The sequence below is a fragment of the Manis pentadactyla genome, chromosome Y (assembly GCF_030020395.1).
Source record: "Manis pentadactyla isolate mManPen7 chromosome Y, mManPen7.hap1, whole genome shotgun sequence".
Lineage (NCBI taxonomy): Eukaryota > Metazoa > Chordata > Mammalia > Pholidota > Manidae > Manis > Manis pentadactyla.
The window spans coordinates 7,020,120-7,037,013 of NC_080039.1; the positions used below are offsets into that span (position 1 = coordinate 7,020,120).

The window sequence follows — 16,894 nt, forward strand, 5'->3', positions numbered from 1 at the left end:
AAGGCTGTTAGACAAGCTATAACCTCTGACCTTCTTTCTCAACTGAGAAGATGATGAGATTGGACTAGACGATCTTGAGGATTCCCGCCAAATCAAATCGATGCGAAGATATCCTTTGATTTTTAAACCCCACAACTGATACAATTCTCATAAATATGTAATCAAAGGGATGTCATTACACACAGTCAACACCACTGACTTAAGCTTCTGCTAAACAAAAAAACTGAATCTGGGTTATGTATTCTTAGGGAAATTTAAAAAGCCAAGGTTGTGGGGCCCTATGTTGCTTTTCAGCTGTCTGATGTTCTAAGTAAACCTTTCACTTGTTCCTGTTTCTCTATGGTTAGTCCTTCATGACATAAAATGATGAAAGATTGAGTAAACATAAATTTTAAGCCACAATTGTTTTTCTCAAACCAGAGAAACACTTTAAAAGCACAGAAGTCAAATTATCCCCATATATTTGAATAGGGCCTTTTCTACAACATGAGCACATCAAAATACTATACAATTATGATTATGGTGCTGTGAATTCCTACCCATGTAGATGCAACTCACTCACTTTTAAGCTTATTCTCAGCAAAATTGTAATCCAAGTTGGCTTCCTCCTGCTACCCAGAGTACTTCTTAGCCACCACCTTCTACCATTAGTAAGAATTTATTTTTAATAAACATTAGCTTAAGTAAAACACAATGAGGAAAATAAATCTACAAAAACATCACATAATGCATCCCCAGTCAAATGTTTAGAATATTCAACATTTTGGGATAATACAGTGGAAAGTAGGTCTTCATAGTGAATGCTCTTGTTTTATGAATGGATTATATCTAAAATTTCCACCAGGAAACTATGAACACTCATGGCTTATCTGGTTTACTTTTTGGTCTTAAAGGTAATCTCTGTTCATCAGAATTCCTTAATATATGTGTATCTTCAATTGTGTGAACTCTGAATGATATATTTAGGCATTACACACATCAGATCACTTACACATTTGTACAACTAATTTTCTAAGCACATAAATTATCAATTCCTCTGATGTTACAATAAATGTTTCAATACCACTGCAAGAGAGGGCCTTAAAAAATAACATCAAGTCCTATTGGCGTTAAGTCTTTTCTGATTTACTCTTCTCAAACCAGTAAAGCTTTGACATCAGGCAAGATTATTTTGTCACTTTCTATTTGTATTTTAGAGGAAAGTGAACAAACACATCCACTTCACCCTTCAGGATAAAAAGAGTTTCTCCAAGTACAATACATCAAATGACTTGATAGTTAATCTTGTTCATTTCTTTTAGGTAACTACTGAGCTTTTTATTTCAGAGCACAATGCATCATTTTTGCTTGTCTTTTTTAAAAAATTTGGTTCCTTGGATTAAGAAGCTAAAGGTGCTCTTTGCTCTTTTTTAAGAAGTTTGTTACTATTTCATTTTTAAAATTCAAACTAGTAACCATCTTTGAGGTTCTTGTCCAAGTTCTTAAGCTTTGTTCATTTTTTTCATGATTCTGAATCCACTTAGGATTCTAGGACAAAAACCTATGAATACTTACTACATATTTCTTTTACAAAAATATGAGAAACATATCTAATCAATTTATTAAATTGCAATTAGGATTTGGACCCAAATGCTAACATTTACACCATAAAATTTTCTATACATTCTATAAATGTAGGAAATTTATATTATTCTGCAAACATGTATTATGTATTTTATTTGACTTAACCATATTCCATAGGCTGGACTTGTGGGGTGTTTTTAAAGTGTTCAGAGTTTTAAGTGTTTATTTTTGTAATCCAACAACTTTATCCAAAAATGTAGAAAATTTTTTTGGCTGGCCAGGAGGAAAACATTTCAGTGTTGATAAGTCCATTGGCTGTAATAACCAAGGAAGTGTGCTAAAACAATAGAAGAAAAATATTAGTAACATGGAAGAAAATCCCATAATTCATCTGCTACCCACTTGATGACTGAATCTAACTTCCAAGCACACTGTGATGCTTCTCAAACTGCACATGAGTAAGTATTTTAATACTACAGATAAACATACCAAGATTAAAGCAGTATGAAGAGACTATATGTCGATATCAATCCAACACATACCTTTTCTCTTATGTCAACTGATGTGGTCACATGGCTTTGGAACACTTCTCAGGACTGGGCATATGTAATTGGAGGTAAAATTAATTTATGAAAACAGAATAAATGCAACTTTAACTAACAGCTACCAGATAAGAACAATAAGCTGGGGAGACTACTAAACCATGCATGAAGATTGTGGAAAAACTCCTTTTGCCAATAATTTTCTAACATAAATACATATACAATTAAGCAATGCACAGCCACCATGCACATCGGTAATAAGGTTCCAAATCACAACATACAGCTATTCAGAAATTTAATTAAACCAGTCACTTAAATTAGAATAGACATACAACCACCCAGCCCAGATTTGGGGCAAATAAATGATATACCTAAAATAAAAATACAACCAATTACTGATTCTTATGGCATTCATGTGTATGACTTTCTTGAAATTAATATAACAAAGAAAGATTTCTAAAAAACTGTAAAAAATGAATAAAGTGGAGACTTGTATAGCTTCCTCCTCTTCAACCAAAGTATAGGATATGTTTATGAAATCAATGTTTTCTCTTTTTTTAATGTACCAACATAAAATTAAAGCTGATTCAACATTTAGAATGAAAATCATCATCAAAAGTGACTGGGAAAAACTGATTTGCATAAACCAATTAGGAAGGTGAGAGTTTATTCTCTTTAGAAATGCCTGTTAACCACTAATAATCTCAACTACCAGGGACAGATATGTCCATTATCTGAAGCCCACATAATTTTGATTAACTAGTTTCTCCCCTGACTCACAATGCTTTCTAGAATGGCTTCTATTATTATAAAACCACCCTGACATTCCCTCTTCTCCATCATTATAGGGAATAGGACACCAACAGCTGCTCTTGAAACAATCAATAAATCTGTCTCCTCTCCATGAGAATAGGAATCTGTTTTGTTCAGTGATGTATGCTAAGTGCCTATAATAATGCCTGGCACATAGGAGGCATGCAATAAATATTTAATGATAAACAGGTGTTCATTTTTATTTTAAATTGCCTAAGAGACACATAAAATTAAAAGAAAAGCTCAATATGTTCTAGTCAGTTTCTTCTAAGATTCATTTATCTTAATTTCAATTTATTTTAACTTAAAAATTATCTATTTTGTAATACTTCTTCACTGAGGTCTTTACTTTTTACAACATCAAATTAGTATAGCTTTTAAACTCGAACAATTGGAAATTACTGACCTGACCCTTTGTCAAGCTTCTACTGTCTCAAGAAGCATTAGTAAGGAAAAAAAACAGCAATTTTCTTCATCCTTCTATTGTGATGTTGATCAGTTCTTGCAGAATTCTAATATACTTCTAGAAAATAATACTCCTTACCATAAAGTAATGCCTTTGCTTAAAATATTCCAATGGCTTCTCATTAAACAGAATAAAATCAGAACTCTTATACGAGCTGTCCCCACTCAGCCTCATTTTACACTACATTCTTCCTTGTTCACTATACTTCTGTCACACTAAATTTCCCTCTGTTCCTCAAATGCACCAAACTCTATGTTCATTCCTAACTTAGGGCCTTTTGCAATTGCTGCTGTTCTTTCTGCCTCTAGCTTCCCATTACTACTTCTTCCTTGTCGCTGAGGTATCACCTCAAACGTTATATACCCAAGTCATGGCTTCCCTGAATTTATCTAATTAGTCTTCACCCACCACAGCCATTCCATCATCCTGCCTTATTTTCTTCACAACACATTTCACCATGTGTAACTATCTTGATGGCTTATTTATGAACTGTTTACTAACTCCCACAACTAGAACATAAGCACCATGAAAGAAGGGACTTTTTCTCTTGTATTTCCCTGTATCCATAGCACATAAAGTAATGGCTGCCACTCATTAGGTTTAGTTGAATTAATGAATGAGTAAAAACTTAATTTAGGGATTCCAGTGCATTTACTGAAGGCAAAACTTCAATTAATAAGCAAATGCATTCCTTGGATAAAGAAAATCTAAGCAAATTAAAAAACTATATTCTTGTGACTTGCATGTCCAGATGAATATACATACATGTGCGCACACACACACACACACACACACACACACACACACACAGATACTCACATGCAATGAAATTATATTTGAAAGAAATACAACACATAAATGACAGTTGAAGTGGGAAAAGGTAGGAGGTCAAAAAGACAGAAAGGTTAGGCAGGTAGGCAAGAGCTAGGGAGAGATTAAATAGGTCAAATCATCAGTCTCTAGCATACCTGCAGGTACAATACAAGAGATGTCCGTCCTTGTAGAACTGCTTTGACAATTCCAGCTGCTGATTGCTTATCAATTTTTCATTTACAACCACCACAAGTGGCTTTCCTTTTTCACGAGTCTCCAAACCACTTTCCACACCTACAAAAATAAATCAAATGTGTTAATACAGTTTAAAAAAAAAAAATGAAGGTGTTGCACCAAGCTTTACAGCTAGGACTCAAAAGATAAAAAACTTGAAGAAGAGCTATTTTGAGGGTTAAAGATGGTAGTGTGAGAGGAGAGACAGAGGCTTCCTCCTAAAAATGAATACAATGAGAAAATTTAATTGGAACAACTAATCCTGAAGAGCAACAGGAAAGAGGACGGTGTCAGACTGCATACACCTGGAGAAAAGAGCAGACCTCATGGAACAGGGTAAAGTACCAGAGCTGTAGCTCTGCGGGACCCGAGCCCTTCCCCCACCCCAGCTAACTGGCTGGAGGAAGAGAAACGGAGCAGGGAGGGAGTGGAAGGCTTGGGACTGCTGAATACCGAGCTCCAGAGATCTGCTCTGGGAGCACAAACCTACATTTCATGGTGCTTTCATGAGTCTCGCATGACTACCGGGTTGGAAAGTTAATACAGACAGAGTTCCTGGGGAGACTGGGATTCCGGCCACTTGTGGAAAGCAGGGATCCATATCTGGCTGCTCTGAGACAAAAATTTATACCTGTGTGTCCGGCCCACTGGCTCAGGCGGTGGAGACAGGCACAGCAGCCGGGAAGCGGGGAACAGCTCTTTCCTCCCCCAAGGCACTGGTACCTCTCCCCTGCGACCCCCGACATTGCTTCAGAGGCTGAGCAGATCCAGAATAGAGCTTCTGGACACTAGAGGGCGCCATATACAAACATGAAACGCCAAAGGAACCCTGCCCCATAGTAAAATTATTAATACAACTCCCAAGAAAGATTTAAATGACATGGACCTCGAGACTCTTCCTGAAAGAGAGTTCAAAATAAAAATTATCAACATTCTAATGGAGGTATGGAAAGACATCCAAGAACTCAGGAATGAACTCAGGTCAGAGATCAAATCGTAGAAGAGAACAATGGAGGGTATTAAAAGCAGGTTGGATACAGTGGAGGAGACAAATGAAACAGAAACTAGAGAAGAGGAATACAAAGAAGCTGAGGCACAGAGAGAAAAAAGGATCTCTAAAAATGAAAGAATATTGAGAGAACTGTGTGACCAATTCCAGCAGAACAATATTCGCATTATAGGGATACGAGAAGAAGAAGAAGAGAGAGAGAAAGGGATAGAAAGTGTGTTTGAGGAGGTAGTTGCTAAAAACTTCCCCAATCTGGGGAAGGAGACCGTCTCTCAGGCCACGGAGATCCACAGATCTCCCAACATAAGGGACCCAAGGAAGACAACAGCAAGACACATAGTAATTAAAATGGGAAAGATCAAGGATAAGGACAGACTGTTAAAAGCACCAAGAGGCAGAAATAAGATCACATACAAAGGAAAGCCCATCAGGCTAACATTAGCCTTCTCAGCGGAAACCTTACAGACCAGAAGGGAGTGGCATGATGTATTAAATGCCATGAAGCAGAAGGGCCTGGAACCAACCTTACTTTATCTGGAAAGATTATCATTTAAATTTGAAGGAGGGATTAAACAATTTCCAGATAAGGAAAAGCTGAGAGAGTTTACCTCCCACAAACCATCTCTGCAGCCTATTTTGGAGGGACTGCTATAGATGGAAGTGTTCCTAGGGTTGGATAGCTGTCACCAGAGGTAGTAAAATGATGGAAGGGAGTGTGGAGCAGCTGATTGCAAGGCAAATGAACAATTAGATTGATTATCCCCAAAGTCAATCAAGGGATAGACAAAACATACAGAATTTGATACCTAATATATAAAAAATGAAGGAGGAAGAAAAAGGAGGAGAAATAGAAAAGAACCTTTAGATTGTGTTTGTAACAGCATACTAAGTGAGTTAAGTTAGAGTCTTAGATAGTAAGGAAAGTAACCTGGAACCTTTCGTAACCATGAATCTAAAGCCTGAAATGGCAATAAGTACATACCTATCGATAACCACCCTAAATGTAAATGGACTGAATGAACCAATCAAAAGATATAGGGTCAGTGAATGGATAAAAAACAAGGCCCATCTACATGCTGCTTACAAGAGACTCACCTCAAACCCAAAGACATGCACAGACCAAAAGCCACGGGAGGGAAAAAGATATTTCATGCAAACAATGGGAGAAAAAGCAGGTGTTGCAGTACTAGTATCAAACAAAATAGACTTCAAAACAAAGAAAGTAACAAGAGATAAATATGGACATTACATAATGATAAAGGGCTCAGTCCAACAAGAGGATATAACCGTTACAAATATATATGCACCCAGCACAGGAGCACCAGCATCTGTGAAACAAATACTAACAGAACTAAAGGAGGAAATAGACTGCAATGCATTCATTTTAGGAGACTTCAACACTCCACTCACCCCAAAGGATAGATCCCCGGGCAGAAAATAAGTAAGGACACGGAGGCACTGAACAACACAGTAGAACAGACGGACCTAACAGACATCTATAGAACTCAACACCCAAAAGCAACAGGATACACATTCTTCTCACGTGCACATGCAACATTCTCCAGAATAGACCACATACTTGGCCAAAAAAGAGCCTCAGTAAATTCAAAAAGACTGAAATTCTACCAAACAACTTTTCAGACCACAAAGTCATAAAACTAGAAAAACTTGTACAAAGAAAGCAAAAAGGCTCACAAACACATGGAGCCTTAACAACATGCTTCTAAACACTCAATGGATCAATGACCAAATTAAAATGGAGATCCGGTAAATGACAACAACACAAAGCCCCAACTTCTGTGGGACGCAGTGAGAGCAGTCTAAAGAGGAAAGTATATAGCAATCCAGGCATATTTAAAGAAGGAAGAACAAACCCAAATGAATAGTCTAACGTCACAATTATCAAAATTGTAAAAAGAAGAGTAAATGAGGCCTAAAGTCAGCAGAAGGAGGGACATAATAAAGATCACAGAAGAAATAAACAAAATTGAAAAGAATAGAACAATAGAAAAAAATCAATGAAACCAAAAGCTGGTTCTCTGAGAAAATAAACAAAATAGATAAGCCTCTAGCCAGACTTACTAAGAGAAAAAGAGAATCAACACACATCAACAGAATCAGAAATGAGAAAGGAAACATCACAACGGACCCAACAGAAATACAAACAATTATTAGAGACTACTATGAAAACCTATATGCTAACAAGCTGAAAAACCTAGAAGAAATGGACAACTTCCTAGAAAAATACAACCTTCCAAGACTGACCAAGGAAGAAACAAAATCTAAACAAACCAATTACCACCAAAGAAATTGAAGCGGTAATCAAAAAACTACCCAAGAAATAAAACCCCGGGCAAGATGTATTTACCTCGGAATTTTATCAGACATACAGAGAAGATATAATACACATTCTCCTTAAAGTTTTCCCAAAAATAGAAGAGGAGGGAATGCTCCCAAACTCATTCTATGAAGCCGGCACCACCCTAATACCAAAACCAGGCAAAGAACCCACCAAAACAGAAAATTACAGACCAATATCCCTGATGAACGAAGATGCAAAAATTCTCAACAGAATATTAGCAAACCGAATTCAGAAATATATCAAAAAGGATCATACACCATGACCAAGTGGGATTCATCCCAGGGATGCAAGGACGGTACAGCATTCGAAAATCCATCCTCATCATCCACCACATAAACAAAAAGAAAGACAAAAACACATGATCATCCCCATAGATGCTGAAAAAGCATTCGACAAAGTTCAACATCCATTCGTGATAAAAACCATCAGCAAAATGGGTATACAGGGCAAGTACCTCAACTTAATAAAGGACATATATGGTAAACCCACAGCCAACATCATACTGAACAGCGAGAAGCTGAAAGCTTTTCCTCTGAGATCGGGGACAAGACAGGGATGCCCACTCTCCCCACTGTTATTTAACATAGTACTGGAGGTCCTAGCCACAGCAATTAGACAAAACAAAGAAATACAAGGAATCCAGACTGGTAAAGAAGAAGTTAAAACTGTCACTATTTGAAGATGACATGATAGTGTACATAAAAATCCCTAAAGACTCCACTCCAAAACTACTACTATTACTGATGCTGGAATAGAGCAAAGTTGCAGGATACAAAGTTAACACACAGAAATCTGTGGCTTTCCTATACACTAACAATGAACCAATAGAAAGAGAAACCAGGAAAACAATTCCACTCACAATTGCATCAAAAAGAATAACATGCCTAGGAATAAACCTACCCAAAGAAGTGAAAGACCTATACCCTGAAAACCATAAGACACTCTTAAGAGAAATTAAAGGGGACACTAACACATGGAAACTCATCCCATGCTCACAGCTAGGAATAATTAATATAGTCAAAATGGCCATCCTGCCCAAAGCAATATACAGATTTGAAGCAATCCCTATCAAATTACCAAAAACATTCTTTAACGAACTGGAACAAATAGTTCAAAAATTCATGTGGAACGACCAAAGACCCTGAATAGCCAAAGCAATCCTGAGAAAGAAGAATAAAGTGAGGGGGATATCACTCTCCAACTTCAAGCTCTACTACAAAGCCATATTAAGCAAGACAATTTGGTTCCAGGCACAAAACAGAGCCACAGACCAGTAGAACAGATTACAGACTCCAGACATTAACCCAAACATATATGGTCAATTAATATTCGATAAATGAGGCATGGACATACAATGGGGAAATGACAGTCTCTTCAACAGATGGTGCTGGTAAAACTGGACAGCTTCATGTAAGAGAATGAAACTGGATCACTGTCTAACCCCATACACAAAAGTAAATTCAAAATGGATCAAAGACCTGAATGTAAGTCATGAAACCATAAAACTCTTTAAAAAAACATAGGCAAAAATCTCTTGGACATAAACATTAGCGACTTCTTCATGAACATATCTCCGCGGGCAAGGGGAAAAAAAGCAAAAATGAACAAGTGGGACTATATGAAGCTGAAAAGCTTCTGTACAGCAAAGGACACCATCAATAGAACAAAAAGGTACCCTACAGTATGGGAGAATATATTAAAAAATGACAGATCCAATAAAGGCTTGATATCCAAATATATAAATAGCTCACACACCTCAATAAACAAAAAGCAAATAGTCCAATTAAAACATGGGCAGAGGAGCTGAACAGTTCTCCAAAGAAGAAATTCATGTGGCCAACAGACACATGGAAAGATGCTCCACATTACTCGTTATCAGAGAAGTGCAAATAAAAACCACAATGAGATATCACCTCACACCAGTAAGGATGGCTACCAATTCAAAGACAGACAACAACAAATGTTGGCAAGGTACTGGAGAAAGGGGAACTGTCCTACACTGTTGGTGGAAATGTAAATTAGTTCAACCGTTGTGGAAAGCAGTATGGAGGCTCCTCGAAATGCTCAAAATAGACTTACCATTTGACCCAGGAATTCCACTTCTAGGATTTTACCCGAAGAATGCATCACTCCTGTTTGAAAAAGACAGATGCACCCCTATGTTTATCGCAGCACTAGTTACAATAGCCAAGAAATGGAAGCAACCTAAGTGTCCATCAGTAGATGAATGGATAAAGAAGATGTGGTACATATACACAATTGAGTATTATTCAGCCATAAGAAGAAAACAAATCCTACAATTGCAACAACATGGATGGAGCTAGAGGGTATTATGTTCAGTGAAATAAGCCATGCAGAGAAAAGACAAATACCAAATGATTTCACTCATCTGTGGAGTATAAGAACAAAGGAAAACCTGAAGGAACAAAACAGCACCCAATCACAGAACCCAAGAACGGACTAATAGTTACCAAAGGGAAAGAGACTGGGGAGAATGGAAGCGTAGGGAGGAATAAGGTCAGGGAAGAAGAAAGGGGGTATTATGATTAGCATGTGTAATGTAGGGGGTGGGGGAAAGGGGAGGGCTGTACAACACAGAAACACAAATAGTGATTCTACAACATGTTACTATGCTGATGGACAGTGGCTGTAATGGGGGTTTGTGCAGGGGACTTGGGGTAGGGGAGAGCCTAGTAAACATAATGTTCTTCATGTAATTGTAGATTAATGATAACAAAATTAAAAAGTAAAAAAAAAACTTAGTTGCAACACTACAATCCCGGCCTTTTAATTATATACCTTTAAAATGACAAAAATGTAATTATCAGTTGCTCTCTAATGAAGTGTTATAAAACTGACTTGAAAAACATTCTTCACCACTGATGACCCATGACCGAGTGCTTTGCCACCTGCCCTCTAGTACTAAGCCCTAAGTATGAGTCATGAATCTAAATCAGTCTCAGGTTCAACACGCTGTACATGAAACTGAATGTACTTCCATTCAAACACAAGTAGAAAAAGCAAGCCTTCAATAGGAAGACACACCAATAAAGAAAAATTTTTAACACTGTTTATGATTCTGCCTGTGAGGTACCACCCTAAAAATAGTCAAGAACAAATCTCCACTAATGTTCGTATATACAATACTTGGGTCAATTCAACTTTGAAATCTAAAATCATTTTAGCTATTTTAAGCGGGAGCAAAGAGACTGATAAGTGACTAGGCAAAATCTTTAGGTGATGCTAGGGTAGTAGTTAAAACAAACTCTTAGCAGCAGACTGTTTACCATTTACTGACTAGACAAGTTACTTAACTTCTTTGTCTCAGTTTCTTCCTGTGAAATGCACACACTACAGTTCATAGGACTGTTTGGGAGAATTCAACAAGTTATATACACAAATCATGCAAAACCATACCAAAATCTATTAGTATCGTATACATTTCTAATCACCAAACCCAGTAGTAATGTCTATTTTGAAAGACCTCTCTTCAAACTAGGCTTTTTAAAAACCAAGAAACTTACTCCCTTACTTTTCCAGCAGTCAAAACTGCAATCCTCCCCAAAAACAGTTATTTTGAAGGTACTGGCAATCTAAATACAACAGGATGGTTCTCTAAGAAGCTAGCAATGAGTTACACAGTATGTGATCGTTAAAGAACATTTTTGAAAGCATTCATTTCACACTCAATCTTAACAAATATGTAAAAAATCTTTCTAAGCTAATTTCTCCATGAACAATCCAACCAATTGGCTGGCTGAACACTCCTGCTTAAGCCCAAACAGTAATTTCAAGTTTGACAACTCTTTGGCATGTGTTATCAGGTAAATTATTTTTTCCCCCTGTGTTAAGGGTTTCTTAAAGTTGGGTTGGTGATTTAATTTTTCTCATCCTTCTGTCACCCAGAAATAAATTATCTCCACAAATGTTCTCAATTGTTATATTCGAGCATTACATTCAAAAGGGCTACAGTGAGTTACTCTAGTGATTTTACTGTACCTCAAAAGGTTCAGATTTGTGACTGTCTACCAAAACCGAACTCTTTGAGATTCTAAAACACTTGACCTGCATGACTAATAACAAGATCTGCCTTCCCAAGGTCTTCTGTCAAGGAATTCTTGTACCTGTAAACATCCAGAGTAAATGACTCCGTACTGAATGGCTCAGGTACCACCTTTCCTCTACCTATTTGCAGGACAAGCCGGTTGTAACCAAGTCTCTTGATTATCTAAATAGAGAAAACTGAAAAAAACGGGCTTTTTCAACAGGCCACTGTGAAAAACAGCAGTAACAACAAACCCTATGGTCGGTGTTCAGGCCAGAGCACGGGCTGTCCAAAAGAATGACCGAATAAAGTAAGTTTTCCAAAACGACTTTTCCCTGTACTGGGCCCAGCAAGTTAGCTCACTTGGCCGGAATGGACGTAAGCGACCTGGCTGACCAAGCCGTGAAAGAACTGGCCACTCGAGGGGCATGAGATCAGGCAAGGACTCTGAAAAGGGTGTCGAAAACTAGTGAGGAGACCAAGAAATTGGCCCGCTCGGCCTCCCGGATGGGGCTGCGCGAACTATGAGCCCTGAGGAGAAGGCGCGCTCAGGACTCACCGCGCGCCCAAAAACGCCTGCCGCGAGGGCGCCTCAGGCGGCCGGGCGCGGGCGCGGCTCCAGCACGGCGGGGCTGAGCCGAGACGACGCGCCTGGCAGGCCCAGCGGAGCGCGCGGAGGCGGCCGCTGCCCACCACGCGGCCCAAAGCGAGCCAGTGGAGCCGGCGAGAGCAGCCCCGGCCCTCAGGAAGAAGGGGCGAAGTTATTGGGCAGAGAGGCGGAGGCGGAGAATCTGAGGAAAAAAGCCAGGGGCAGGAGAAGGCGCCGGAAAAGGGTGGGGGAGCGATCTGAGGAGGCAGAGGGCCCTGAGGGCCGGGTGGGCCGCAAGAGGGCCCAGCCGGGCGCGGGGAGGAGCTAGCGAAGCGGGCGGTGGCACCTGAGTGAGCGCTGCGATCAGGCCGAGGTTACCGAGGCTAGCGGTGGCAAGCTACAAGCGGCGAGCTCAGCGAACAACGCCGCTGCCCGCCTGCTCGCCTCCTCAACTCACTGGCCGACTGGCGTGCGCCGATACGCACGCGATGAGGTCGTCAAAGCTGATGGTCCCTACAGTAACAAACACTTCGTCGCGCGGGCTCGTTCCCCGAACCGCAACGACCGGATATGACGTACAGAATCCAGGAGCGCAGGGGCCGCGGGGGGTGCGGGAGGCGGAAGTCCGCCACGGCCGCCATAGGGCGATGGAAATCAGATCTTTGGGGCGGGGAGGGTGGAGTCAAAGACTATTTATGGCCCACCAGCCGGCCACTGATGATAACCCTCTGCGTGTATAAGTCACGGCAGCCTCACCAGGAGGAGAAGGAGGAGGGAACTGACAGACTTAATTTAGCTCTTAAAACGTCGTGGTTAAGCAAGAACAGTGAAGCCTCATACCCTATCCTAAGAGTTCACATAATTGGTTGGATACCACAAATCTTTTCAATGATGCTGAGGTTTGGGATTCTTTATCTGTGAACATGTTTCGCCCATATACATTTGAGTGATGGTTTTGCCTCAAGTCTGTTGACTGCAATCCAAAAATAATGCCATTTCAAAGTAATTGGCAATGGTCTCTTACAAATGTGATTCTCAAGAAGTCAGAGCACTTATGGGGTCCCTGGGAAGCTGCAGAGTCAAACTCCATTAATAAGTTTTGTGTGTAAAATAAGAGGCATTAAGGCCTGAAACCTACATCTATCATTCATTGAACCCATCCATTGAACCATTTAAAATGTAAGGATATGTTAAAGTATGATGAAATTTAAAGTTATACATTAGCCTGAATAAACAGCACAGATAATTACACTCAGGTAGCCAAGTACAGGAGAGGTGATTTATCAAGACTTCTCCTCCCAGCATTAGATCATCAGGTGCTCTTTTTCATTCTAATGTCTTCTTTCTTTCCTGATTAAAATCTCCCTTTAAACCATATTTATGCTTTGTCCTGCCTGATGATATACAGGAAGAAAGCTGTGAGAAGAAATTATTTTGAAAGAGAAAGAGGATTGGAGGTGAATTAGGGCTAAAACATATGCTGAAAAAACCTAGTCTATTTCTGCTGGATTCTTTATATCTTGTAGCTTGTTTAATTGCATTTTTGAGGAGTGGTATTTTGCTATCCTTTTCTTGATGCCAAATTTCAAGAACGAATGATGCAGTGCAGCTAAGGTTCATAATGACAAATGTAGAAAGGCTGTGGTTAAATAGTAAAACATAAGCAGACTTATGTTTTCTGCCCAATAAGAGTAATAAACCATGAGTACTTATTAAACTATAAAGACAACAAATATTCCAAAGTATTCTGAAACTCAGAAAGGCCTTTACCTCTTGTGTCTGTAAGATTTTTTCATATATCTGAAAAATATTAAAGGAGCACTGTTTTAATTAGCTCATAGAGTGAATAAACATATATATAAATCAAATAGGCTTCAACTTCCAGAAAATAAGAAAACTGAACTTATAATTTAAATGTGCCAAACTTAAAACATCTTGCACAAGCTGATCCACAAATGTTTTAAGAATCCAAGATTACATAATTAATGGAAAATTTTAGCAAGTCTTTTCTCTGTTATATTAGTGTTAAATATAATACAAGCATGCATTTTATTTTACTTGGGTGTTTTTACTAAACTCATACATGCTTACTGATCAAATAAATTAATGTTACTTTGAAAATGTTTATAATTATGAAAAATAGAAATTTGTTTTCAACTACATTAAATCAGTATTCTGACAAAAGTTATTTCAACAACAACTGTTTTATATTATACCAGCTTGAGGATAATTTCCAAAATCTTTAAGCAACTAAAAGTTGTGGCCTGACATTAAACTGAGTAAATTAATAGTTAATCATAGCACAGCTACTTTGTAAGTAATATGTTGAAACACTGGTTTATACAAAGCATAATGCTAAATTGACATCCTTTTGCTTCATACGTTGAAATGCTATAGAGAAGCTATTATCTTGGAGTTGAGGAATGTGTTTTCACCATTATAAGAAGTTATGAAAAAGATTTGGTGGCTATAGAAAATTCTGTCACGTACATTCTAAAGCTCTGCTAGTCTGTTAAAATGCTTGCATAAATCAGACAGTTCTCAATTATGTACCCTGCACTTTTCTTTTTATAATAAAGGTTAGTGTAATTCCGGGGAGAGGACATCCAGGGGCAAAATACCTAGCTGAAACCGAAATCAGTCAAAGGGAGAAATAAAGTTTAAAACCTATTTATTGTTTACAAACAGCGGTCCGGGGTCGTTTCTCTCCTGCTCCGTCAGAAGCAAGCAAATACCCTCTCCAGCCTCTCAGGTTCAGATAAGCCCTGGGTTGCCCTCATAATTACCCATTAATATGGAGATGAACTACCTCTCTCCACCCCTTAGGAACCCCTGTTGATATGGAAATGCACTAAAGCCAGGGGAGTGATTCTGGAAATCCTGCAATTTTACCCACAGTTAGTCACATTGGTTAAAATTGAGAATTAATATAGGTGGTTGAGGGTCTTCAATCAGTAACAGTGACAGAGAAGTACAACAGTATATGTGTATGTACTTTGGTTTTTCAAGGAAAAAGAATACTTTTTTTTTCTAAAGCAGAGTTTTGGTTTCCAGACTCCTTTATACTCTTAAAAATTGTTGAGAACCTCAAAGAGCTCTTGGTTATGTGTATTATAATGTGAGTTATAACTATTGATATTTACCACATGATATTAAAAATGAGAAAGTTTAAAAATATTGATTCATTGGAAAGTAGCAATGATGAACACATTGCATGTTAATCTAAATGACCTAATTTTTATGAAAAATAACTATATTATTCAAACCAGAATTTTTCTGAAAAGAATAGCAATGTTTCACATTTTTTTGGCAAATCTCTTTACTATCTGAGCTCACAGAAGAGAAATGGATCCTTGTATCTTCTTCTGCACTTAATCTATTGCATTATCATAGCCTCTGGAAAATACAGTACGCTCATGAGAGGATGAGAGTCAAAAAGACAAATAACATTTTAGTATTATAATGAAAATCATTTTGACCTCACAGATCCTCTAAAAGAATATGAGAGAGTATGACAAAGGACATTTTAGAAAGTGAATTTTATTTGCTTTGGTTTATAATACCTGAGTCTGAAACAAAGCTATAAAATATATTAGTGTTTACAGTACTCCCTCAGTTTAAACAGTCTTGTTTCCTTTATTTAGTAATGAATATTTCCTCCTACAGTATGAAAGGTCATTCTTTAAGTGTAATCTTGCCTAGATAGAGATTCTATGTCTTACAAGACTAATTTTCTATGATTTAAGTTACCTTTAAATATGCAAACAAAACAGAATGAACATATCAGTAGTAGACTTATAGACACTGAGAAGTGGCTGGTGGTTATCATGGGAGAGGGGTTGGGGTAAGTGGGTAGGGTGAGGGTGTTAGGCTGGAGGAAGGAAAAAGAAGGACATGCAAACAGAACAGGGAGATGCCATAGGGGGAGAACAGACCAGACCCCAAGGTCCGTGCATTATATGGAAAGGGGACAGCACTTCCTGAATTCCATCCTTCTGAAGTGCCAACTAAGACCCGGATGTCAGCCTCCTCCCTCTGGGAAGGAAAAAAGTTTCTAGTTGTCTATTATGTCACCTTTAGCCAATCATACCTCTCCACACCCCCTAGGATAGTTTGCCCACTCCTCCCCCTCCTAATCCCTTATAAGCCCCCACCTCCCTGACCAGGTGTGACTTCCCAGGCCTGTGACAGGAAGGCCACGGAACCTCGCCCCAGGGCATTCAAATAAAGTACCTGGCCCTTTGTTGCCTCTCTCTGCCTGCTTACTTCGGCTAAAATTTATCTTACAAGGGGGATAAGGGGACACCAAATCTCAATTGTAATATGTTGGTCATGGGGATGGAAGTGCAGCATGGAGAATGTAGTCCGTGGTTCTGTAACATCTTTCAATGTTAATAACTGCATTAGTTGGGGTGAGGATTTAATGTGTGTAACTATTGAATCACTGAGTTTTATACT

At 38.6% G+C, this 16,894-nt stretch overlaps 1 pseudogene; it reads right to left on the minus strand.

Moving 5' to 3' along the window:
- The window catches only part of LOC130682199 (putative bifunctional UDP-N-acetylglucosamine transferase and deubiquitinase ALG13), a 124,257-nt pseudogene that overhangs the window by 73,382 nt on the left and 33,981 nt on the right, over positions 1-16,894 (minus strand).